At 40.8% G+C, this 27,619-nt stretch overlaps 1 protein-coding gene across 2 annotated transcripts in view; it reads right to left on the bottom strand.

Moving 5' to 3' along the window:
• Window positions 1–23,544, bottom strand: part of LOC143127650 (uncharacterized) — a 33,185-nt gene extending 9,641 nt beyond the window's left edge. Inside the window, exon 1 of one of the 2 annotated variants that reach the window (XM_076289305.1) lies at window positions 23,427–23,544. The gene's annotated coding sequence lies outside the window, so the exon portion shown is untranslated. Of the gene's footprint in view, window positions 1–21,311; window positions 21,692–23,426 lie in introns of those variants that run through there. The other variant, XM_076289383.1, reaches the window with a different exon arrangement.
• Between the last annotated feature and the right edge of the window lie 4,075 nt (window positions 23,545–27,619).

Below are 27,619 nucleotides of genomic sequence, written 5' to 3'. Positions count from 1 at the left end.
ACTGGTGTCAACGAGGCTATGCAGTCGATATTATTCAGACTCAACGAGGCTATGCAGTTGATATTATTCAGACTGGTGTCAACGAGGCTATGCAGTCGATATTATTCAGACTCAACGAGGCTATGCAGTTGATATTATTCAGACTGGTGTCAACGAGGCTATGCAGTCGATATTATTCAGACTCAACGAGGCTATGCAGTCGATATTATTCAGACTGGTGTCAACGAGGCTATGCAGTTGATATTATTCAGACTCAACGAGGCTATGCAGTCGATATTATTCAGACTGGTGTCAACGAGGCTATGCAGTTGATATTATTCAGACTCAACAAGGCTATGCAGTTGATATTATTCAGACTGGTGTCAACGAGGCTATGCAGTCGATATTATTCAGACTCAACGAGGCTATGCAGTTGATATTATTCAGACTGGTGTCAACGAGGCTATGCAGTCGATATTATTCAGACTCAACGAGGCTATGCAGTTGATATTATTCAGACTGGTGTCAACGAGGCTATGCAGTCGATATTATTCAGACTCAACGAGGCTATGCAGTCGATATTATTCAGACTGGTGTCAACGAGGCTATGCAGTTGATATTATTCAGACTCAACAAGGCTATGCAGTTGATATTATTCAGACTGGTGTCAACGAGGCTATGCAGTCGATATTATTCAGACTCAACGAGGCTATGCAGTTGATATTATTCAGACTGGTGTCAACGAGGCTATGCAGTCGATATTATTCAGACTCAACGAGGCTATGCAGTTGATATTATTCAGACTTAACGAGGCTATGCAGTCGATATTATTCAGACTGGTGTCAATGAGGCTATGCAGTTGATATTATTCAGATTGGTGTCAACGAGGCTATGCAGTCGATATTATTCAGACTCAACGAGGCTATGCAGTTGATATTATTCAGACTCAACGAGGCTATGCAGTTTATATTTTTCAGACTTAACGAGGCTATGCAGTCGATATTATTCAGACTGGTGTCAACGAGGCTATGCAGTTGATATTATTCAGACTCAACAAGGCTATGCAGTTGATATTATTCAGACTGGTGTCAACGAGGCTATGCAGTCGATATTATTCAGACTCAACGAGGCTATGCAGTTGATATTATTCAGACTGGTGTCAACGAGGCTATGCAGTCGATATTATTCAGACTCAACGAGGCTATGCAGTTGATATTATTCAGACTTAACGAGGCTATGCAGTCGATATTATTCAGACTGGTGTCAATGAGGCTATGCAGTTGATATTATTCAGATTGGTGTCAACGAGGCTATGCAGTCGATATTATTCAGACTCAACAAGGCTATGCAGTCGATATTATTCAGACTGGTGTCAATGAGGCTATGCAGTTGATATTATTCAGATTGGTGTCAACGAGGGTATGCAGTTGATATTATTCAGATTGGTGTCAACGAGGCTATGCAGTCGATATTATTAAGACTCAACAAGGCTATTCAGTTGATATTATTCAGACTGGTGTCATGAGGCTATGCAGTCGATATTATGCAGACTGGTGTCAACGAGGCTATGCAGTTGATATTATTCAGACTCAACAAGGCTATGCAGTTGCTATTATTCAGACTCAACGAGGCTATGCAGTTGATATTATTAAGACTCAACAAGGCTATGCAGTTGATATTATTCAGACTGGTGTCATGAGGCTATGCAGTCGATATTATTCAGACTGGTGTCAACGAGGCTGTGCAGTTGATATTATTCAGACTCAACGAGGCTATGCAGTTGATATTATTCAGACTTAACGAGGCTATGCAGTCGATATTATTCAGACTGGTGTCAACGAGGCTATGCAGTTGATATTATTCAGACTCAACAAGGCTATGCAGTTGATATTATTCAGACTGGTGTCAACGAGGCTATGCAGTCGATATTATTCAGACTCAACGAGGCTATGCAGTTGATATTATTCAGACTGGTGTCAACGAGGCTATGCAGTCGATATTATTCAGACTCAACGAGGCTATGCAGTTGATATTATTCAGACTGGTGTCAACGAGGCTATGCAGTCGATATTATTCAGACTCAACGAGGCTATGCAGTCGATATTATTCAGACTGGTGTCAACGAGGCTATGCAGTTGATATTATTCAGACTCAACAAGGCTATGCAGTTGATATTATTCAGACTGGTGTCAACGAGGCTATGCAGTCGATATTATTCAGACTCAACGAGGCTATGCAGTTGATATTATTCAGACTGGTGTCAACGAGGCTATGCAGTCGATATTATTCAGACTCAACGAGGCTATGCAGTTGATATTATTCAGACTTAACGAGGCTATGCAGTCGATATTATTCAGACTGGTGTCAATGAGGCTATGCAGTTGATATTATTCAGATTGGTGTCAACGAGGCTATGCAGTCGATATTATTCAGACTCAACAAGGCTATGCAGTCGATATTATTCAGACTGGTGTCAATGAGGCTATGCAGTTGATATTATTCAGATTGGTGTCAACGAGGGTATGCAGTTGATATTATTCAGATTGGTGTCAACGAGGCTATGCAGTCGATATTATTAAGACTCAACAAGGCTATTCAGTTGATATTATTCAGACTGGTGTCATGAGGCTATGCAGTCGATATTATGCAGACTGGTGTCAACGAGGCTATGCAGTTGATATTATTCAGACTCAACAAGGCTATGCAGTTGCTATTATTCAGACTCAACGAGGCTATGCAGTTGATATTATTAAGACTCAACAAGGCTATGCAGTTGATATTATTCAGACTGGTGTCATGAGGCTATGCAGTCGATATTATTCAGACTGGTGTCAACGAGGCTGTGCAGTTGATATTATTCAGACTCAACGAGGCTATGCAGTTGATATTATTCAGACTTAACGAGGCTATGCAGTCGATATTATTCAGACTGGTGTCAACGAGGCTATGCAGTTGATATTATTCAGACTCAACAAGGCTATGCAGTTGATATTATTCAGACTGGTGTCAACGAGGCTATGCAGTCGATATTATTCAGACTCAACGAGGCTATGCAGTTGATATTATTCAGACTGGTGTCAACGAGGCTATGCAGTCGATATTATTCAGACTCAACGAGGCTATGCAGTTGATATTATTCAGACTGGTGTCAACGAGGCTATGCAGTCGATATTATTCAGACTCAACGAGGCTATGCAGTCGATATTATTCAGACTGGTGTCAACGAGGCTATGCAGTTGATATTATTCAGACTCAACAAGGCTATGCAGTTGATATTATTCAGACTGGTGTCAACGAGGCTATGCAGTCGATATTATTCAGACTCAACGAGGCTATGCAGTTGATATTATTCAGACTGGTGTCAACGAGGCTATGCAGTCGATATTATTCAGACTCAACGAGGCTATGCAGTTGATATTATTCAGACTTAACGAGGCTATGCAGTCGATATTATTCAGACTGGTGTCAATGAGGCTATGCAGTTGATATTATTCAGATTGGTGTCAACGAGGCTATGCAGTCGATATTATTCAGACTCAACAAGGCTATGCAGTCGATATTATTCAGACTGGTGTCAATGAGGCTATGCAGTTGATATTATTCAGATTGGTGTCAACGAGGGTATGCAGTTGATATTATTCAGATTGGTGTCAACGAGGCTATGCAGTCGATATTATTAAGACTCAACAAGGCTATGCAGTTGATATTATTCAGACTGGTGTCATGAGGCTATGCAGTCGATATTATTCAGACTGGTGTCAACGAGGCTATGCAGTTGATATTATTCAGACTCAACGAGGCTATGCAGTTGATATTATTCAGACTTAACGAGGCTATGCAGTCGATATTATTCAGACTGGTGTCAACGAGGCTATGCAGTTGATATTATTCAGACTCAACGAGGCTATGCAGTTGATATTATTCAGACTGGTGTCAACGAGGCTATGCAGTCGATATTATTCAGACTCAACGAGGCTATGCAGTTGATATTATTCAGACTGGTGTCAACGAGGCTATGCAGTCGATATTATTCAGACTCAACGAGGCTATGCAGTCGATATTATTCAGACTGGTGTCAACGAGGCTATGCAGTCGATATTATTCAGACTCAACAAGGCTATGCAGTTGATATTATTCAGACTGGTGTCAACGAGGCTATGCAGTCGATATTATTCAGACTCAACGAGGCTATGCAGTCAATATTATTCAGACTGGTGTCAACGAGGCTATGCAGTTGATATTATTCAGACTCAACAAGGATATGCAGTCAATATTATTCAGACTGGTGTCAACGAGGCTATGCAGTTGATATTATTCAGACTCAACAAGGCTATGCAGTTGATATTATTCAGACTGGTGTCAACGAGGCTATGCAGTTGATATTATTCAGACTGGTGTCAACGAGGCTATGCAGTTGATATTATTCAGATTGGTGTCAACGAGGCTATGCAGTCGATATTATTAAGACTCAACAAGGCTATGCAGTTGATATTATTCAGACTGGTGTCATGAGGCTATGCAGTCGATATTATGCAGACTGGTGTCAACGAGGCTATGCAGTTGATATTATTCAGACTCAACAAGGCTATGCAGTTGCTATTATTCAGACTCAACGAGGCTATGCAGTTGATATTATTAAGACTCAACAAGGCTATGCAGTTGATATTATTCAGACTGGTGTCATGAGGCTATGCAGTCGATATTATTCAGACTGGTGTCAACGAGGCTATGCAGTTGATATTATTCAGACTCAACGAGGCTATGCAGTTGATATTATTCAGACTTAACGAGGCTATGCAGTCGATATTATTCAGACTGGTGTCAACGAGGCTATGCAGTTGATATTATTCAGACTCAACGAGGCTATGCAGTTGATATTATTCAGACTGGTGTCAACGAGGCTATGCAGTCGATATTATTCAGACTCAACGAGGCTATGCAGTTGATATTATTCAGACTGGTGTCAACGAGGCTATGCAGTCGATATTATTCAGACTCAACGAGGCTATGCAGTCGATATTATTCAGACTGGTGTCAACGAGGCTATGCAGTCGATATTATTCAGACTCAACAAGGCTATGCAGTCGATATTATTCAGACTGGTGTCAACGAGGCTATGCAGTCGATATTATTCAGACTCAACGAGGCTATGCAGTCAATATTATTCAGACTGGTGTCAACGAGGCTATGCAGTTGATATTATTCAGACTCAACAAGGATATGCAGTCAATATTATTCAGACTGGTGTCAACGAGGCTATGCAGTTGATATTATTCAGACTCAACAAGGATATGCAGTCAATATTATTCAGACTGGTGTCAACGAGGCTATGCAGTTGATATTATTCAGACTCAACAAGGCTATGCAGTTGATATTATTCAGACTGGTGTCAACGAGGCTATGCAGTTGATATTATTCAGACTGGTGTCAACGAGGCTATGCAGTCGATATTATTCAGACTCAACGAGGCTATGCAGTTGATATTATTCAGACTTAACGAGGCTATGCAGTCGATATTATTCAGACTGGTGTCATGAGGCTATGCAGTCGATATTATTCAGACTGGTGTCAACGAGGCTATGCAGTTGATATTATTCAGACTCAACAAGGCTATGCAGTTGCTATTATTCAGACTCAACGAGGCTATGCAGTTGATATTATTCAGACTCAACGAGGCTATGCAGTTGATATTATTCAGACTTAACGAGGCTATGCAGTCGATATTATTCAGACTGGTGTCAATGAGGCTATGCAGTTGATATTATTCAGATTGGTGTCAACGAGGCTATGCAGTCGATATTATTCAGACTCAACGAGGCTATGCAGTTGATATTATTCAGACTCAACGAGGCTATGCAGTTTATATTTTTCAGACTTAACGAGGCTATGCAGTCGATATTATTCAGACTGGTGTCAACGAGGCTATGCAGTTGATATTATTCAGACTCAACAAGGCTATGCAGTTGATATTATTCAGACTGGTGTCAACGAGGCTATGCAGTCGATATTATTCAGACTCAACGAGGCTATGCAGTTGATATTATTCAGACTGGTGTCAACGAGGCTATGCAGTCGATATTATTCAGACTCAACGAGGCTATGCAGTTGATATTATTCAGACTGGTGTCAACGAGGCTATGCAGTCGATATTATTCAGACTCAACGAGGCTATGCAGTCGATATTATTCAGACTGGTGTCAACGAGGCTATGCAGTTGATATTATTCAGACTCAACGAGGCTATGCAGTCGATATTATTCAGACTGGTGTCAACGAGGCTATGCAGTTGATATTATTCAGACTCAACAAGGCTATGCAGTTGATATTATTCAGACTGGTGTCAACGAGGCTATGCAGTCGATATTATTCAGACTCAACGAGGCTATGCAGTTGATATTATTCAGACTGGTGTCAACGAGGCTATGCAGTCGATATTATTCAGACTCAACGAGGCTATGCAGTTGATATTATTCAGACTGGTGTCAACGAGGCTATGCAGTCGATATTATTCAGACTCAACGAGGCTATGCAGTCGATATTATTCAGACTGGTGTCAACGAGGCTATGCAGTTGATATTATTCAGACTCAACAAGGCTATGCAGTTGATATTATTCAGACTGGTGTCAACGAGGCTATGCAGTCGATATTATTCAGACTCAACGAGGCTATGCAGTTGATATTATTCAGACTGGTGTCAACGAGGCTATGCAGTCGATATTATTCAGACTCAACGAGGCTATGCAGTTGATATTATTCAGACTTAACGAGGCTATGCAGTCGATATTATTCAGACTGGTGTCAATGAGGCTATGCAGTTGATATTATTCAGATTGGTGTCAACGAGGCTATGCAGTCGATATTATTCAGACTCAACAAGGCTATGCAGTCGATATTATTCAGACTGGTGTCAATGAGGCTATGCAGTTGATATTATTCAGATTGGTGTCAACGAGGGTATGCAGTTGATATTATTCAGATTGGTGTCAACGAGGCTATGCAGTCGATATTATTAAGACTACTCAACAAGGCTATGCAGTTGATATTATTCAGACTGGTGTCATGAGGCTATGCAGTCGATATTATTCAGACTGGTGTCAACGAGGCTATGCAGTTGATATTATTCAGACTCAACGAGGCTATGCAGTTGATATTATTCAGACTTAACGAGGCTATGCAGTCGATATTATTCAGACTGGTGTCAACGAGGCTATGCAGTTGATATTATTCAGACTCAACGAGGCTATGCAGTTGATATTATTCAGACTCAACGAGGCTATGCAGTTTATATTTTTCAGACTTAACGAGGCTATGCAGTCGATATTATTCAGACTGGTGTCAACGAGGCTATGCAGTTGATATTATTCAGACTCAACAAGGCTATGCAGTTGCTATTATTCAGACTCAACGAGGCTATGCAGTTGATATTATTAAGACTCAACAAGGCTATGCAGTTGATATTATTCAGACTGGTGTCATGAGGCTATGCAGTCGATATTATTCAGACTGGTGTCAACGAGGCTATGCAGTTGATATTATTCAGACTCAACGAGGCTATGCAGTTGATATTATTCAGACTTAACGAGGCTATGCAGTCGATATTATTCAGACTGGTGTCAACGAGGCTATGCAGTTGATATTATTCAGACTCAACAAGGCTATGCAGTTGATATTATTCAGACTGGTGTCAACGAGGCTATGCAGTCGATATTATTCAGACTCAACGAGGCTATGCAGTTGATATTATTCAGACTGGTGTCAACGAGGCTATGCAGTCGATATTATTCAGACTCAACGAGGCTATGCAGTTGATATTATTCAGACTGGTGTCAACGAGGCTATGCAGTCGATATTATTCAGACTCAACGAGGCTATGCAGTCGATATTATTCAGACTGGTGTCAACGAGGCTATGCAGTTGATATTATTCAGACTCAACAAGGCTATGCAGTTGATATTATTCAGACTGGTGTCAACGAGGCTATGCAGTCGATATTATTCAGACTCAACGAGGCTATGCAGTTGATATTATTCAGACTGGTGTCAACGAGGCTATGCAGTCGATATTATTCAGACTCAACGAGGCTATGCAGTTGATATTATTCAGACTTAACGAGGCTATGCAGTCGATATTATTCAGACTGGTGTCAATGAGGCTATGCAGTTGATATTATTCAGATTGGTGTCAACGAGGCTATGCAGTCGATATTATTCAGACTCAACAAGGCTATGCAGTCGATATTATTCAGACTGGTGTCAATGAGGCTATGCAGTTGATATTATTCAGATTGGTGTCAACGAGGGTATGCAGTTGATATTATTCAGATTGGTGTCAACGAGGCTATGCAGTCGATATTATTAAGACTCAACAAGGCTATGCAGTTGATATTATTCAGACTGGTGTCATGAGGCTATGCAGTCGATATTATGCAGACTGGTGTCAACGAGGCTATGCAGTTGATATTATTCAGACTCAACAAGGCTATGCAGTTGCTATTATTCAGACTCAACGAGGCTATGCAGTTGATATTATTAAGACTCAACAAGGCTATGCAGTTGATATTATTCAGACTGGTGTCATGAGGCTATGCAGTCGATATTATTCAGACTGGTGTCAACGAGGCTATGCAGTTGATATTATTCAGACTCAACGAGGCTATGCAGTTGATATTATTCAGACTTAACGAGGCTATGCAGTCGATATTATTCAGACTGGTGTCAACGAGGCTATGCAGTTGATATTATTCAGACTCAACGAGGCTATGCAGTTGATATTATTCAGACTGGTGTCAACGAGGCTATGCAGTCGATATTATTCAGACTCAACGAGGCTATGCAGTTGATATTATTCAGACTGGTGTCAACGAGGCTATGCAGTCGATATTATTCAGACTCAACGAGGCTATGCAGTCGATATTATTCAGACTGGTGTCAACGAGGCTATGCAGTCGATATTATTCAGACTCAACAAGGCTATGCAGTTGATATTATTCAGACTGGTGTCAACGAGGCTATGCAGTCGATATTATTCAGACTCAACGAGGCTATGCAGTCAATATTATTCAGACTGGTGTCAACGAGGCTATGCAGTTGATATTATTCAGACTCAACAAGGATATGCAGTCAATATTATTCAGACTGGTGTCAACGAGGCTATGCAGTTGATATTATTCAGACTCAACAAGGCTATGCAGTTGATATTATTCAGACTGGTGTCAACGAGGCTATGCAGTTGATATTATTCAGACTGGTGTCAACGAGGCTATGCAGTCGATATTATTCAGACTCAACGAGGCTATGCAGTTGATATTATTCAGACTTAACGAGGCTATGCAGTCGATATTATTCAGACTGGTGTCATGAGGCTATGCAGTCGATATTATTCAGACTGGTGTCAACGAGGCTATGCAGTTGATATTATTCAGACTCAACAAGGCTATGCAGTTGCTATTATTCAGACTCAACGAGGCTATGCAGTTGATATTATTCAGACTCAACGAGGCTATGCAGTTGATATTATTCAGACTTAACGAGGCTATGCAGTCGATATTATTCAGACTGGTGTCAATGAGGCTATGCAGTTGATATTATTCAGATTGGTGTCAACGAGGCTATGCAGTCGATATTATTCAGACTCAACGAGGCTATGCAGTTGATATTATTCAGACTCAACGAGGCTATGCAGTTTATATTTTTCAGACTTAACGAGGCTATGCAGTCGATATTATTCAGACTGGTGTCAACGAGGCTATGCAGTTGATATTATTCAGACTCAACAAGGCTATGCAGTTGATATTATTCAGACTGGTGTCAACGAGGCTATGCAGTCGATATTATTCAGACTCAACGAGGCTATGCAGTTGATATTATTCAGACTGGTGTCAACGAGGCTATGCAGTCGATATTATTCAGACTCAACGAGGCTATGCAGTTGATATTATTCAGACTGGTGTCAACGAGGCTATGCAGTCGATATTATTCAGACTCAACGAGGCTATGCAGTCGATATTATTCAGACTGGTGTCAACGAGGCTATGCAGTTGATATTATTCAGACTCAACAAGGCTATGCAGTTGATATTATTCAGACTGGTGTCAACGAGGCTATGCAGTCGATATTATTCAGACTCAACGAGGCTATGCAGTTGATATTATTCAGACTGGTGTCAACGAGGCTATGCAGTCGATATTATTCAGACTCAACGAGGCTATGCAGTTGATATTATTCAGACTGGTGTCAACGAGGCTATGCAGTCGATATTATTCAGACTCAACGAGGCTATGCAGTCGATATTATTCAGACTGGTGTCAACGAGGCTATGCAGTTGATATTATTCAGACTCAACAAGGCTATGCAGTTGATATTATTCAGACTGGTGTCAACGAGGCTATGCAGTCGATATTATTCAGACTCAACGAGGCTATGCAGTTGATATTATTCAGACTGGTGTCAACGAGGCTATGCAGTCGATATTATTCAGACTCAACGAGGCTATGCAGTTGATATTATTCAGACTTAACGAGGCTATGCAGTCGATATTATTCAGACTGGTGTCAATGAGGCTATGCAGTTGATATTATTCAGATTGGTGTCAACGAGGCTATGCAGTCGATATTATTCAGACTCAACAAGGCTATGCAGTCGATATTATTCAGACTGGTGTCAATGAGGCTATGCAGTTGATATTATTCAGATTGGTGTCAACGAGGGTATGCAGTTGATATTATTCAGATTGGTGTCAACGAGGCTATGCAGTCGATATTATTAAGACTCAACAAGGCTATGCAGTTGATATTATTCAGACTGGTGTCATGAGGCTATGCAGTCGATATTATTCAGACTGGTGTCAACGAGGCTATGCAGTTGATATTATTCAGACTCAACGAGGCTATGCAGTTGATATTATTCAGACTTAACGAGGCTATGCAGTCGATATTATTCAGACTGGTGTCAACGAGGCTATGCAGTTGATATTATTCAGACTCAACGAGGCTATGCAGTTGATATTATTCAGACTGGTGTCAACGAGGCTATGCAGTCGATATTATTCAGACTCAACGAGGCTATGCAGTTGATATTATTCAGACTGGTGTCAACGAGGCTATGCAGTCGATATTATTCAGACTCAACGAGGCTATGCAGTCGATATTATTCAGACTGGTGTCAACGAGGCTATGCAGTCGATATTATTCAGACTCAACAAGGCTATGCAGTTGATATTATTCAGACTGGTGTCAACGAGGCTATGCAGTCGATATTATTCAGACTCAACGAGGCTATGCAGTCAATATTATTCAGACTGGTGTCAACGAGGCTATGCAGTTGATATTATTCAGACTCAACAAGGATATGCAGTCAATATTATTCAGACTGGTGTCAACGAGGCTATGCAGTTGATATTATTCAGACTCAACAAGGCTATGCAGTTGATATTATTCAGACTGGTGTCAACGAGGCTATGCAGTTGATATTATTCAGACTGGTGTCAACGAGGCTATGCAGTCGATATTATTCAGACTACTCAACGAGGCTATGCAGTTGATATTATTCAGACTTAACGAGGCTATGCAGTCGATATTATTCAGACTGGTGTCATGAGGCTATGCAGTCGATATTATTCAGACTGGTGTCAACGAGGCTATGCAGTTGATATTATTCAGACTCAACAAGGCTATGCAGTTGCTATTATTCAGACTCAACGAGGCTATGCAGTTGATATTATTCAGACTCAACGAGGCTATGCAGTTGATATTATTCAGACTTAACGAGGCTATGCAGTCGATATTATTCAGACTGGTGTCAACGAGGCTATGCAGTTGATATTATTCAGACTCAACAAGGCTATGCAGTTGATATTATTCAGACTGGTGTCAACGAGGCTATGCAGTCGATATTATTCAGACTCAACGAGGCTATGCAGTCGATATTATTCAGACTGGTGTCAACGAGGCTATGCAGTTGATATTATTCAGACTCAACAAGGCTATGCAGTCGATATTATTCAGACTGGTGTCAACGAGGCTATGCAGTTGATATTATTCAGACTCAACAAGGCTATGCAGTTGATATTATTCAGACTGGTGTCAACGAGGCTATGCAGTCGATATTATTCAGACTCAACGAGGCTATGCAGTCGATATTATTCAGACTGGTGTCAACGAGGCTATGCAGTTGATATTATTCAGACTCAACAAGGCTATGCAGTTGATATTATTCAGACTGGTGTCAACGAGGCTATGCAGTCGATATTATTCAGACTCAACGAGGCTATGCAGTTGATATTATTCAGACTGGTGTCAACGAGGCTATGCAGTTGATATTATTCAGACTAGTGTCAACGAGGCTATGCAGTCGATATTATTCAGACTCAACAAGGCTATGCAGTTGATATTATTCAGACTGGTGTCAACGAGGCTATGCAGTTGATATTATTCAGACTCAACGAGGCTATGCAGTTGATATTATTCAGACTCGATATTATTCAGACTCAACGAGGCTATGCAGTTGATATTATTCAGACTCAACGAGGCAGTAGTGGCATAATTTTGTCATGGTCCTTTTTTTCAAGTTTGTATTGGCGATAGGGCTGGGACAACGAGTCGACGTAATCGATGACGTCGACGCAAAATATGCGCGTCGATTCGTCAAGCATAACGTGTGCTGCTTAATATTTTTATCAAAACCGGCCAGCACACATTGATGTTGTACTATTTAAATTAAAGATAAGATAAAATAATTTTATTGAGCTGCACTTTTTACTCACACAGCCTTTCCTCGCCCCGCCCGCTCTCTCTCTCTAGCCCGCTGCTCCTCCTCTGCATGTGCATTTAACAAGATATTCACGATTGTTGAAGGATTGTTGTTGCCACATAGAAGCACTGCATAGAACACAGTGGGCTAAATTGCTATTAAATCCGCTTAGCATCGTAACCATGCAGCGCAAATTTGTTCAAAACTGCTGCATTAAAGTTAAACTCTACTCTACTAAGGTCTTATCACAACATAGTACATTGAGGAGACTAAACTAAGTTAAGTTACAGTATGCAATCAAGCAGTATCTCAAAGCTAATGTTAGAATACTGTTTGGATGTCAAGTTTAGCATGCTTACTTACAGCTGCTTGTATTTCGTTACTCATGCAGGGCTCATTTTATTGACTCTGAATGTTTTGTTTGCAAAATCCCGATGTAAATGGAAAGGTGTTTTCCAAGACTCAAAAGTGTTGTCCCAAGGAAGTACGAACCGTTATTTGAACTAACTACGTTATGAATTGCATAAACACATCAGCAGCCTTTTAACTGTGTTAATTGCAATGTTAACTAGAAAATGCAATTCCAGGGAATTACCATTGCATGTAAATGCAAAAAAGCTGCTGTGTATAACATTAAATTACTTACAGTATGATTATTCAGATTACATAGACGTGTCCAGTATTCTTGAAAAACACTTACTTGATTAGATGTTAGCTTAGAGTATATGACAGTCAGTAAAAATAAATTGTTAATTCAATATTGATCAACATTCTTTGTTTTAATACAGCAGCATGATACTCAGAATACACTAATGAACACTTAACAACCAATGTAAGCTTGAAGTCAAAAAAATCAGTTATGTGTGTGTATATATATACAGAACTTGATAATGCCAATCATATTATCCTAAGACAGATCTATTTATCAGTGGTAATTCTGAAATGGCAGCAAGAGCTAGAGGTCTCAGTTAATTGTAATAAATAGGTCACTTTTGATGGTGATATAGGCTGAAGAACAAGATTCAGCCCTTCAGTTTTAGACAGAACTTAGGTTAGAATCTTAATTTCCACACAGCACAGCTCAGGTCTAAAAACAGAGGTCTAACAGCACAGCTAAGTTTCACAGATGTCACAGCACAGGTATGATTCAAATGTATGCATGCTTCATATACAGTAGTTGTCGGCATAGTCCTCCTGCAACAATATAATACTCAGAATGTCTCAGTGTAGATCTCAGATCTACGTCTATAGTTCAAAGGTATGTGCAGATATGTTGAGATATGGTCACATGTTTTTAGGAATTAATGTTAGTGTTAATGTCAGCGATGTATGGTTGGCAGGATGTGCACACAGACAGGCACACACGTAATGTAATACACGGTCATCACCACACTGGTCTGGTCTGGTCCCTAAAAGACAAAAGCAAACAAGTTAGAGTTATACCAAAAACATGGAATGTGTACAATTGTTCAACACAACTTAGATATTTAAGTGAGGTTGTTGCACCATAAATCTGTAATGGTAGTTAAATATACTAGCCTATAGTATTTCAATGCAAACAAAGCAACATTTTGTGTTTTATTCATTTCAGTTTAAGGACAGTTGATAGCCAAACAGTTTAAAGTAAACAGCTTAGAACACTTTGTAGGCAAAGGATGTGTTGTTGCTGTTGATTATCATAAACTGAGTCTTAAGGATGGACCATTCTGATATTAAGCATCTTGATAAACAACTAGGCCTACACTATATCTTACAGCTTGGTCTGTCCACATTTTTTCTACAGATTACGATGTAGGCCTAGGCCTACTTTAGGATGTAGCCTACAACAACTGGGAAGCTTTAATTTATAGGCCAGAATAATGCAGAAATGAGTAGCCTAGGCCAAGTAAACATACTCTGCAGCTATGTTGACAGCACAAACGTTATACCTCAACTTCTGTAGTGTTTTAACAATACTTTAGTCATATGATCCGTTTCCAAACAGTAAGGTTTTCATCAGGTCCCTTTCCACAGGTTATCAAGAGCCAGATAGTATAACGTTATTAAAATGCTACTGGTTAGTGAGCAAATGTAACGTTAACGTCAGTGCTTAGCTAGGAGCGACGTTAGATTTCAATGTCGTTAGCTAACGTTATCGAAAACCTACAGCTTAACCGGTCAATTTAAAGTGACGACTTATTCACGTGGATTAGGTGGGTTTCATAACTTTCCTTACATAATAAATATCAACGGATAGGATAAGGGCTAACGTTAACTATTCCCCTAACGTTAGAACTAACGTTACCGAGTTTGGCTACTTGTGACCTATCATTTCATACATAGCCTATGCTACATAACATAATGTTTGACGACATAAATGAGTCAAACCAAAAATCGGACCACTTACCTTGTCTGTAGTTAGAGAAATGTCCCTCTGGAGGAGAGTTTTACGAGCAAGTAAAGTATCACGGCAGGCCAAAACGTTCAGAAGATTCACAGCTCCAGTGGTAGAAAGATTGATTGCAGCTGACCAGCTGTTGATTGCTTTCAGGTGCCGGTCACGTCATAATGCTAAAAGTTGCCGCCAAGGCGGTCAATGTTAACTCAATGGGAATTTATTGCTCTTTTATCGTAAATATCTCAAAAAGTATAAAGTTCACAAATGTAAAAAATACATTGTACAATTGCCCGTTACAAGACCTTTGTAGGAGTGTTTGAATGACGTCAAACGGTTCAGTGGTTTTAGTGTTATTAAACGTCAAATTTGGTCGGAAGAAGAATAATAAAAGACGATAATAAGAAGAACAGTGATAATAGTCCATTGCATTTACATGCAATGCAATAAATGTTAATTGCAAGACATCTTAAAGTGACAGGCACTCAATTAGACCTATACACTACTGAACTTTATTGAATGCTACCTCTGACTAAGAATGCATTACTTTGCACTTGTATAGTCTTTTATTTTGGAATCTTAAGAGCAATAAACATATATTGCAATGTTAAAGAATTCATGTTTAATTCATTCAGATATGTAAATAAACATGTATAAGTTGCTATTAGCCAATTAATGAGGAGATAATCAAATCGAAGTCGAATCGGACTGAAAAAATGAATCGTTAGATTAATCGATGCATCGAAAAAATAATCGCTAGATTAATCGTTTAAAAAATAATTGTTTATCCCAGCCCTAATTGGCGAGCACTGCGTCCATAGATGTTTGGGACACTGACACAACAAATGATATGTTGGAATGGCACCCAACAGGGGATCTGTCTTTGGTCCGATGGCCGTGTGAGGATGTTGTTGACACACTTCATGAATTTCACAAAAACATCACCATGTTCATCTGAATGTATTTTCCTGGCTGGAAAATTGAGTTTTGTGGCTGATCTGACTGTGAGTGTTCTGCCTCCGGGTGTTCTGCATGCACATACTCTACATGACTTTTCTGTCTCTGTGCCTGAAGTTATCAGACATTTCTAAAGATTTCATAGGCCTAATGAACACTTTATAGTAGACTATTAGAATAAGTCTGAATATTTGTTGGACCAAACCAGGTAATAAATAAAAATGCTTGAGACACACACTATTTCAGACTAACATTATTATATAATAGGGTAGACTAGGCTTTAATTTGTAAAATTGGTTTGAAATGTTTTAACCTGCAGCCTAGGCTACTTACAGATTGTGGCATTGTGCCAGTTCAGTGGTCCCCAAACTACGGCCCGTGGGCCAACTCATTTTGGGTGGCCCCCCAAAACATGTCCGTGGTATATAGCATCTGGCCCGCACGGGAGTACGACATTGTCAAACTATAACCTCCGTAATTTCCCCCATTCATTCTCTATGGCGAGTCTTAACAGTACACATGTAATACTCCTTTTGTCCACTGGTGGTTGTTTTGGCGTTGTTTCGCGTTTGCCATCAAAACGGAATGAAATGTAGGCCTACCTGCAAACAATGTAAGAGGCCTATGCTGACTGCATCAGTGCTCAAAGTATTCTAAACGTTTATCAATTATTTGTTAATAACTAACTTCTATTCAAGTCATATTTCTGGGACTTTCTGGGATAATTATTTCTATTTTTTATTCACACGTTCAAATGTTCAGAGTTCAAAGTTGTCATCAGGTGAGTGAAAGTTAGAATGGTGGTCATTTCAGATGTGTTTGCCAGCACTTCATAAAACTGTCATAGTTTGATAACTTTAAATTATTTGTAGGATATTGCTTGTTCACAACTTGAGCTATGTATGCAAAGAAACAGAGTATTTTTATTAGTATTATTTCATTTCAGCTACATTTTACACTGATATGGCATGGTGGCAACATAAACACAGCTAGCAATGGTATTAAATTGCAGTAGCCTGTGATTAAATGTAATGGAATATTGAACTAAGATTGTTGTTGTTCACAGCACTAAGCTGTTTATGGTTGATATACTCCGAGTCTCTGGCCCTCTCTTAGAGCCAGGCATAGTGAGCTGGCCCTCGGAAGAAAAAGTTTGGGGACCACTGTGCTAGTGTGTTTAACCAACCAATAAAATTGTATGAACAGTGTTCACATTAGGCTACATCAGGGGTGGGCAAACTGCGGCCCGCCAAGCACTTTCATCCGGCCCGCCGAGCATTTCATTTGGTTATCAGGCTGCTCGCTATTTTTTTCCTGCGATAGAGACGACGTTGGTTAGCTTTACTGCAAACTGCTTTTCACTCTCCTTAGAGAACATTATGTCAATGTCAAAACATCATGTTAAATAGAGATAACATCATGTTAAACTAAGTTAACTCTTAGTTATCTCCTTTGCAGCAGATCTAACGTGAACATTATGCAATCCATTTAATTGGGAACGCGTCTGCACTCACGAGAGGGAGAGAGAGCCGCAGGTTCCAGCTGGCTTGTGATTGTTGATAATTGATATCTCCTTCTTATAAGAAACTTTTAAAAGAAAATCATGAAGGCAACAGTAGTTCCTTTACTGACCATTTAAAAACTGTGAGAGGGCCATACCGTAGCAGGCAGAAGATCATTGAGAAATAAACGTGAATTAAAGCGACTGTCTTAAAGCGACAGTGCACAATTTATACATTTGTTAAACAGCATAAAATTAGCAATATTTTTAAGCAAATAATATTTTAAAAGAAATACTTTTCATACTAAATTATAGGCTATAAAAAAATGTATTTGTTTTATGTGTGTGTCGTGGGGGGGGGGGGGGGGGGGGTTCCCGCCGGCCAATTTTCAAAACCCAGTGTGGCCCTCGAGCCAAAAAGTAGGTACAGCACTAGCCATAGCTGAGCAGGCAGAAGATCATTGAGAAATAAACGTGAATTAAAGCGACTGTTTTCGCTATTTATACATTTGTTAAACAGCATAAAATTAGCAGCATTTTTAAGCAATTCATATTTTAAAACAAATACGTTATGTGGAGTCGGTGCCTGTCTGTCCTGGTCGGCGACTCGACGGAGCGGAGTGGCGTTGGCGCAGCTTCATCTGGCCCCCCTCGAACCCCGGTGCTTGGTACAGTGTCGACGGTTGTAAGGCCACCTAGGGCCCCGTCTGGAGAGGAGGAGTGCCGCGGTGTCACGTCGCGGAAAGTGCAGCCTGAGGGCGGCTGCTGAGAGGGAGCTGGTGACGAGCGGGTCGGCCACGTGGCTGCTAGCACGCCCGCACTGAATTGCTAGCAGCGTGGCGCCCCATTGAGTGAGCTCCTGCGGCGCGTGCACCCCACGTGAGTTGGCGGTACTGTCGCACTGGACTGAGTGGCGGGCGACGCGCGCCGACGTTAGCATGTGGCTACCTCGTGGTCATTGCCGAGGACGGCAATGGCTTGTTGGGGGAGCTATGTAACGTCGGCGCAAAAGACAGTGTTAGCGTTCTCCCGCGCAGGGGATCTTGGGATACGAGAGCGAACATTTGGGGGGTTTAATGTTAGCGTCTTTATTGTAACATGTTTCCCTTTTAGTTCTCCCTCATGTGTGATCCTTTTTGTGTGGGAGGCTGCGTCCTCCCCTGTATGTGTAGTGTGTGTGCGTGCTTGACCTGCCCTGTTTGCATTGTGTTCTGTGTCTGTGTCCCTGCTCTCATGCTCAGTGAATAAACCTTTTGATTGGACAACCGTGTGGTTCGCTATCAAATCGTTACAATAGTTTACCTGCGCACCCAATACTCTCGTTTGAATTACTCGCGAACCCGTGATCGCATAGATATGGCAAGCATATCAGAAGAAAGAGGAGACACAGGGCTATCTATTGGTACCAAGTATATCGATGCTTCTGGGCTATAAAAACAGACAACGTGACTGCAAAATAACATCATGTACAAAAACCAACTCTCGTTTGAATTAGGCTACTCACGAACCCGTGATCGGATATGCCACGCATGTCAGATGAAAGAGGAGATAGAGAGCTACCATTTGATACCAAGTACATCCTTCTGGGTTATAAAACAGACGAAATTACATAAAAATAATAACTTCATATAGCTCGACTTACCCCACGTTTTTGTGTGTTGTGGTGGCAAGTAGGGCTGTAACGATACACCAACCTCCCGATTCGGTTTGTATCACGATTTTTGACCCACGGTTCGATACGAATCTCGATTTTTCTTTTTTTTTTTTTGGGGGGGGGGGCTAGACATTTTATTAAATAACATTTTAACAGCCTCCCTTAGAACACCAGAGGATTACAATATAATATATTATTTAATATCCTGATATAAAAATATTTTTTCTGAATGACTGATATTTATGACAGCACACTTTATGCAGATTAGCCTATAGCCTAGGCCTACTATTTTTTATTACAACTCTACCTCTTTAATTCAGCTGTCTGGTTGAAGCCTGGAAACATTGTAAACAAAGTAGCATATAGCTTAGCCTATCATAGTCTACTGATTGGACTGTTCAGTTTCCCCATGTGTGTTTAAGTTTCAAGGTAATACTTGTTCTCCTTGGGACAGGCCCTTTTGGGAAACGTTGGTATTGAGATGATCAGTCAACTTCAATGCAAGAGTTTTAAACAAATATGTGCAGCATGCTAATGATGCTAAGCGGATTTAATAGTAATTTAGCTAGTCGTCTATGCGTCCTTGCTTTCACGATTGTGAATGTTTTATTTAAGTCGCGCGTGTTCATTGAGCAGGAGAGGGAGGGAGAGTGAGAGGGAGGGAGCGCGAGAGAGAGCGGGGCAAGGAGAGGGGGTTTACTTCTATACTGTTTGGTAAAGTTGCACACATAGTCTACAATGAAAGCAAGGAGAGGTATGAAATTATTATTTATTTATTTGTTTGTTTTTGGACAACGTAGGCTACCGATAAGTAAAGCGGGAGTTGTGGGTTGCTTTTGCGGCCGCATAAGCTGCAAAGCACTGCGTGAAACACTAGAAAGTGTGTCGCAATTCTGCCTTTTCACACCGCGACACAGTATCGTGGATATGAATGTCGCGATTTCGGTTTCTAATCGTAAATCGTTACAGCCCTAGTGGCAAGGCATGTACATAATCCAACGCTATCATGTGTTTCTCTATGGCAAAGTTCATACGGTTTTGAGATCCCAGCAAATTCCTGCATGGCATCCAATTCGAGACACACATTGCATCTCAATTTATTCGACAAAGAAACACCTTTTTGCCTTCACTTTGTTCATGACAGTAAAGTTGTTTTAGAATCATCATGAGCGTACACACATAATAAGACTGATTAAGTAAGGTGCATTATAATGTACTTTTTTATAGCATTGGCCTATTTATGGAAAACGATTTGGAGTGGACAACAAACTGACCTGTGTATCAGTGTTGGCTTTACACAATTTATTGCCATTATTAAAATAGGCTATCCTAATCTTCAAAACTTTTTGAGTAGTTTTCAAATAGTAGTTTTGATTCCCAAGTGCCACCCCAATAAAAAGTCTGGACCCAGCTGGCCCCCCCTATAAAATAATCCTTGCTACGCCCCTGCTGATCAGGCCACTGAACGTTTCATACAAGGCATGTGAAACACTGCTTTTGTCTCTGGACTCAACAAAACAAACCAGCCCAGTTTAGAAGCATTTAATTCAACTATTTAGTTATTCATATTAGCCTTGCTACAGTATACTGATCAAGTATGCCTATTTGCTTCACCTTTTGTCGATCTAAATGGCTCTTTGCACGTATTCTTCATCAAATGAACTCGTTATGTCTGTCCAATATCGCTAAACGTCTTTTCTGACAGAAGTCTGTGACATCAATAAGCATCTCTCCTCGCCGAGCTCACGTTCCAAGTCTGTTCGCGTTGTGTCCGCGGCAACAATTAGCGTCCACTGTTTAAATGCATAGGGGCTGCATTCACATATTCGTTGCTGGATCAGACACGTTTTTAATGGGGCTCTGACAACACATCAAGATGCATTCGCGTCTGCGCGTGATTTGTAAACTCAGTTGTAACCCCATACCCCCCCCCCCCCCCCCCCCCCCCGTTCAAAACGGCGATTTTGGCCGAAAGGTGAAGAGTTTTCATGCCTGTAACAACAAACTCAGCTGCACTGCTGCAAGTAGCCTACAAAGTTGACTCTAATATGCTTCGCCATATTTAACGAACCAGCTAGCTTTGTGACAACAAAATCTTACCTTTTATTTGTTTAGTCCCCTTAAAGTTATCCACATATCAAACGATTAAATCCAGTTATGGAGCAATTGTTCTGGGGAAGCAGTCGCACTATATCCACTTGTGCTGCCCTTTTTAAAGTAAGACACCACTTTGAGCCGTAGCCTAGATGGGCATTGCGCAAACAACGCTATGGTGACATGATAGGAAAGCTAAATGCCCAAGAAACGTCACGTCATAAAAGTTGTTCAAACCAGAGAGAATTGGCACTGTCTGGTTACTTCCTGTTTCTAGACTGGTTGCAGTTCCTCCTCAGATTTCATGTGAGGGCGCTGCATACCGAGGTGAAGTTAGTTTGATATCGGATATTCGACATATATTCATTTTTTTTTATGCGGCCGGTTTCACCCCGTGTTTGCAGACAGTGTACAGATGGCCCGTCTACTTGTTCCCAGCCGACCTACTTAGGGACCGTCTATAAAGTACCTTCTGAATTACCTTTATAGTCTTGTTTTGTCAATAGCTTTGACATCATGTGACCTAGTGACTCCAAACCAATGCAGAATAGTTATCCTATATGGGACTCATCAGACACACCTCTTCTTATAGCCACTGTAAGCACACTGTATTTTATATGAATATTTGAAAGAAAATACATTATTTCCTATATGAATGGTCTTCTTTTTTTCAATACCTCCCAAGCTATGTGACCTAGTGACTCCATACCAATGCAGAATAGTTATCCTATGATTCCAAACCAATGCAGAATAGTTATCCTATATGGGACTAATCAGACACACCTGAAATTAATATGATTTTTTGCACATACTATTTTAATTAATTTCTTAAAAAAAAAAACAATTTGTTTCCAATGGAAACTGCTTTTTGCTTCCATACACTGGGTCCTAGACATCACAGATCAACATAGAACTGTTCTGCTATGTGATACTAATCACACACACCTCAATATGGAAACATATTTTGCATGAGCGGGTCGGGGTGGGGATGGAGCCTGGGTCGCCGGTATACAGTACAGGTGCCCTAGCCAGTCGCGCCACGGCCAGGGCCCCCCAGTGGAATTCTAATGGAACTGCAACCAATTTCGATACAATGGGGCTTAAAAGGAAGTGCCAAGGCTGTCCGTAGACGGGCTCTGTACAAACGCAAGAACTTATTGGCAGTTTGTTCACGGTGTAGCCTAGTGCTGCCTAATTGAAATGGGATAGGCAAGGTTTATCTTATATTAGGCTATTACAGTGTGGCACTTTTATTGGGCATTAGCCACTTTTAAATTATTTGATAAGATAGATAGATAGATAGATAGATAGATATACTTTATTGATCCCTAGGGGAAATTCAAGGTCACAGTAGCATACATACAACACACACACACATTCAATAACAGCAGAAAAAGTAATTAAAAAAGTATATAATATAAAAAAAACACAACTAAGCAATAAGGACTGTTAAGGAACTGATAAAAAAAAATAAGTGGCAAAAGCTGTCGATATAGTCGATACAGTATATAAATAGCCTAGGCTATTAATACTATTACTTTATTACTATTACTGTTATTATTTTTAGTAGTAGTATATATTAGTATATTAATAGTATATACTGCTGTAACTACACTGCTGTTATTATTAATTGTTAAAGGTGCTCTAAGCGATGCTGGGTAACATCACTTCTGTTGATGTTCAAACAAAACAGAGAGCTAGCTCGCTACTTCCTCCCCCTCCATCCCGTGCAATTGAAACTCTCCTAAACGCACATCTCGTCTGTGATTTGCTGGAACAGTTTGTTATGTTTTTATGGGCTAGGTTTGCCCAGGTTGTTTTTGTTGCCGTTTCTGGAGCCTGGGCTGTCATTAGCCTAAAAAACGTGTGGCATCTCTTAGAGCACCTTTAACTTCCAGGAACTACAGTATTTGAGGCTTCCATGAGCCGCCATTGTTGGAAACAAATGGAACATTAGCGTCATTGGAGTTGTCTCAACTCTCTATCTATAAGCCTCTGGATTCAACATGGATTTCTATCTATAAGCCTCTGGATTCAACATGGATTTTAAGAACCTCAAAAACAGAATCTTCTGTTAGAATGTTCAAAACTCCCTGCTGAGGTTTTTAAGATAAATTTTACCTCCAATGCTGCGCGCTTCACTCTGCCTTCTTCAGCTCCCTGTGCTTGTCTGACTGTCTGAGGCTAGCACGTGTGTGTGTGTGTGTGTGTGTGTGAGGCTAGCACGGGTGTGTGTGTGTGTGTGTGTGTGTGTGAGGCTAGCACGTGTGTGTGTGTGTGTGTGTGTGTGTGTGAGGCTAGCACGGGTGTGTGTGTGTGTGTGTGTGTGTGTGAGGCTAGCACGTGTGTGTGTGTGTGTGTGTGTGTGTGTGAGGCTAGCACGGGTGTGTGTGAGGCTAGCACGTGTGTGTGTGTGTGTGTGTGTGTGTGAGGCTAGCGCGTGTGTGTGTGTGTGTGTGTGTGAGGCTAGCACGGGTGTGTGTGTGTGTGTGTGTGTGTGTGAGGCTAGCACGGGTGTGTGTGTGTGTGTGTGTGTGTGTGTGTCTGAGGCAAGCACGGGTGTGTGTGTGTGTGTGTGTGTGTGTGTGTGTCTGTCTGAGGCAAGCATGGGCTTTTGTGTGTGTGTGTGTGTGCCTGAGGCAAGCATAGGCTTGTGTGTGTGTGTGTCTGTGAAAAGCCGGGCAAATAACAAAGAGGAATGCACCACACCTCTTGCTCAACCAGTTTATCCACACAGCTGCACATTAAGGAGTGTGTGTGTGTGTGTGTGTGTGTGTGTGTGTGTGTGTGTGAGATAGCCAGATCATGCAGCCAGTGGTATATACACGGCAAAAAAGAAAATCTAACCAAGTGTTATTAATTAAGTGTTATTAAGTGTTATTACTATTTAAGCAGTGGTTGGGTTGTTTTTAACCCATGGTTTTTTAGAGTGGAAGTCAAATGATTTTACGCGAAAGTGCGAGGTAAGTCTCTTCATACTAAAAACAGTAGCAAATTGATTTTTTGATCTTGATATAAGATTAATAACACTTGATATAAGATTAATAACACTTGGTTAGATATAAGATTAATAACACTTGGTATGTGATTAATAACACTTGGTTAGGTTTTATTAGATAAGCAGTTTTTGCAGTGTGGCCACTCATGAAGTCTCTCTCTACACAGGTAGCGTGTGCACTTGAAAAGGGGGAAATGTCACCATCTAGTGGCAATAACATAAAATGTCATGTGTCAAAGAGCCCTGCTTTGTTCCTGAAGGACCCGTCTCAGAGGTCCAGCTGTAGCATTCTCTACCAAGCAAGCATCTGTTCCTGAAGGACCCGTCTCTACCAAGAAAGCATCTGTAGCATGAGGCCAATACACTAGGGCAGCGATTCTTAAACTGGGGGCCTAATACACTAGGGCAGCGATTCTTAAACTGGGGGCCTAATACACTAGGGCAGCGATTCTTAAACTGGGGGCCTAATACACTAGGGCAGCGGTTCTTAAACTGGGGGCCTAATACACTAGGGCAGCGATTCTTAAACTGGGGGCAGCGGTTCTTAAACTGGGGGCCCAATTCACTAGGGCAGCGGTTCTTAAACTGGGGGCCCAATTCACTAGGGCAGCGATTCTTAAACTGGGGGCAGCGGTTCTTAAACTGGGGGCCCAATTCACTAGGGCAGCGGTTCTTAAACTGGGGGCCTAATACACTAGGGCAGCGATTCTTAAACTGGGGGCCTAATACACTAGGGCAGCGGTTCTTAAACTGGGGGCCTAATACACTAAGGCAGCGATTCTTAAACTGGGGGCCTAATACACTAGGGCAGCGGTTCTTAAACTGGGGGCCTAATACACTAGGGCAGCGATTCTTAAACTGGGGGCCTAATGCACTAGGGCAGCGGTTCTTAAACTGGGGGCCTAATACACTAGGGCAGCGATTCTTAAACTGGGGGCCTAATGCACTAGGGCAGCGGTTCTTAAACTGGGGGCAGCGGTTCTTAAACTGGGGGCCCAATTCACTAGGGCAGCGGTTCTTAAACTGGGGCCCGGCAAAAACCTTTGGGGGGTCGCAAGATGTCGGAAAGTAGATAGATAGATAGATAGATAGATACTTTATTGATCCCCAAGGGGAAATTCAAGAAATTAAGTAGCCTATTGAACAGATAAAAACAAAGAAATAAACTTTTAAATACAGCTGAAATCTGCCTTTTCTTATTCATAAACGCAGTTAAAGGAGAAGTTCGGTGTGATATTGACCTAAAGTGTGTTGAAACATGATACCCAGTGAACTTTTGTCTCAGAGCTCATCTCGGCTTGTCCCCGCACCACAAATCTGGTGCTAGTTAGCCGATGCTACCAACAGCTTGTTCAATGAGGCTTTCAGTAGCAGCAACTGGAATCTATGCATTTCCACAGAATTATTTTTGGAATCTGATCCCTTATCATACCTGTTCATACGTACTTGTCGCTCGACTTATCATGACTAAATTCAAGATTGCGGCGAACAGTAAACTTCCTGAAGGTACTGTCTGTATATATCATCTTGTAAATAAACTACCAGTGCTTTTTCAAAGTTCTCAATGTCTCGTTTTAAATGTCAGGGCCCTTGGAAGTCTACCAATGAAGTGTGGAGCTTCTTTGAGCCTCGTAAATGGTGTAAAACAGTGATTTATTTGCATGGCTAGACTGATGACGAGACACCCCCATTGAAAATCTGTTGGTAGCATCGGCTAACTAGCGCCAGATTTCGGCTGTCAGTTGCTCAGGAATACCCTGGCTTGTCCAAGGCTGCCATGGACATTCTTACGTTTGACGTAGTTATGTTCGGGGAGGCAGGCCCACCCTTCTCATTAAAATAGTTGTGTTAATAAAGAACTTGACTATCTACACTCATTCCACTATTCTGAGACTAATTTCATGTGTTTAAAACCCATAGATACACCCATTCCACTGTTCTGAGACTAATTTCATGTGTTTAAGCCCACTTAGAAAAATAGGTGCCACACTGCTAAACTTTTGTGAAATGATAAATGGTTTCAGTGAATCAACCTTCTTATGACTGACTGTGTGTGTGTGTAAGTTATCAGAACAGGTTTATAGTATAAGTATAGAATAAGTATATAAGTTATCAGAACATGTTTATAGTATAAGTATATAAGTTATCAGAACAGGTTTATAGTATAAGTATATAAGTTATCAGAACAGGTTTATAGTATAGTATAGTATAAGTATATACGTTATCAGAACAGGTTTATAGTATATGTAAGGGATAATGGACGACACGGTGGTCTGTTCACAGAAATTAATGCACGGTCGAGGTTGTAAAACGGCCCCGACGCGAAGCAGAGGCACCTCGTAAGTGCATTAATTTCTGTGAACAGACCACCGTTGAGTCCATTATCCCGCTTATTCCACTGTTGCCACTTGCGTTGTGGTCATTTCCTGTTACAATTTAAACGTTTTAATCACTAAAACTGTCTTGTTTGTAGAACTAATTTCTTCCGACACATATCAACTAATTTCTCAACTTGCAGGACAAACTGCCGTTACTAGTTCTAAATGGATGGTTGCTACGGTCAGAGGCCAGTCGTTAGTTCTATCTCTCCCGTTGTCAAGCGGGCGTATCCCAAGATTCTGATGAACTTTAGCTTTGAAACATCGCAATTTTACTTAGCCTGTTGTCATCCATCTAGCTAAAAGCCACCTCCGTCATATGCTACAATGTTGCCATGTTCTGAACGTCTGCATTTTACGGCTCGGATGCAACGTGACAGTTCATTTAAACTTCACAACGAGTTCGGCGAATTAATATACAAGTGTGATACGGCCAAAAAAATGGATCTACTTCATAGGTGTGCAAATAACATACGGTTAATGGTCGTTCTAAATTACCTAGGACAATGGGAAATTCAACCAAACAGTGGAATAGGTATAATATAAGTATAGTAGCCTATAAGTATAGTATAAGTATATTAGTTATCAGGTTTAGGAAACAAGGGGGAAGCGAAACCTCACCAGAGTGGTTTGGTGGGTCGCCAGGGAAAAAGAACCACTGCACTAGGATACACTAATGGCATAATGCCAATCTTATCTTAATCTAATACTCTTTTAATCTAATACTATCTTACTCTAATACTCTCTTATACTCTCTGAATCTAATACTCTCTTAATCTAATACTCTAATACTCTCTTAATCTAATACTCTAATACTCTCTTAATCTAATACTCTCTCACTCTAATACTCTCTTAATCTTATACTATCTTACTCTAATTCTCTCTTAATCTAATACTCTCTTAATCTAATACTCTCTTATAGTGCATATAGTCAAGGA

This window comes from Alosa pseudoharengus, unplaced genomic scaffold, assembly GCF_046254945.1.
Source record: "Alosa pseudoharengus isolate Yale_2024_CS ecotype anadromous, Long Island Sound unplaced genomic scaffold, YU_APseudo_1.1 YU_APseudo_1.1_scf_1, whole genome shotgun sequence".
Taxonomy (NCBI): Eukaryota; Metazoa; Chordata; class Actinopteri; order Clupeiformes; family Clupeidae; genus Alosa; species Alosa pseudoharengus.
This window is presented reverse-complemented; position numbering and strand designations above follow the sequence as displayed.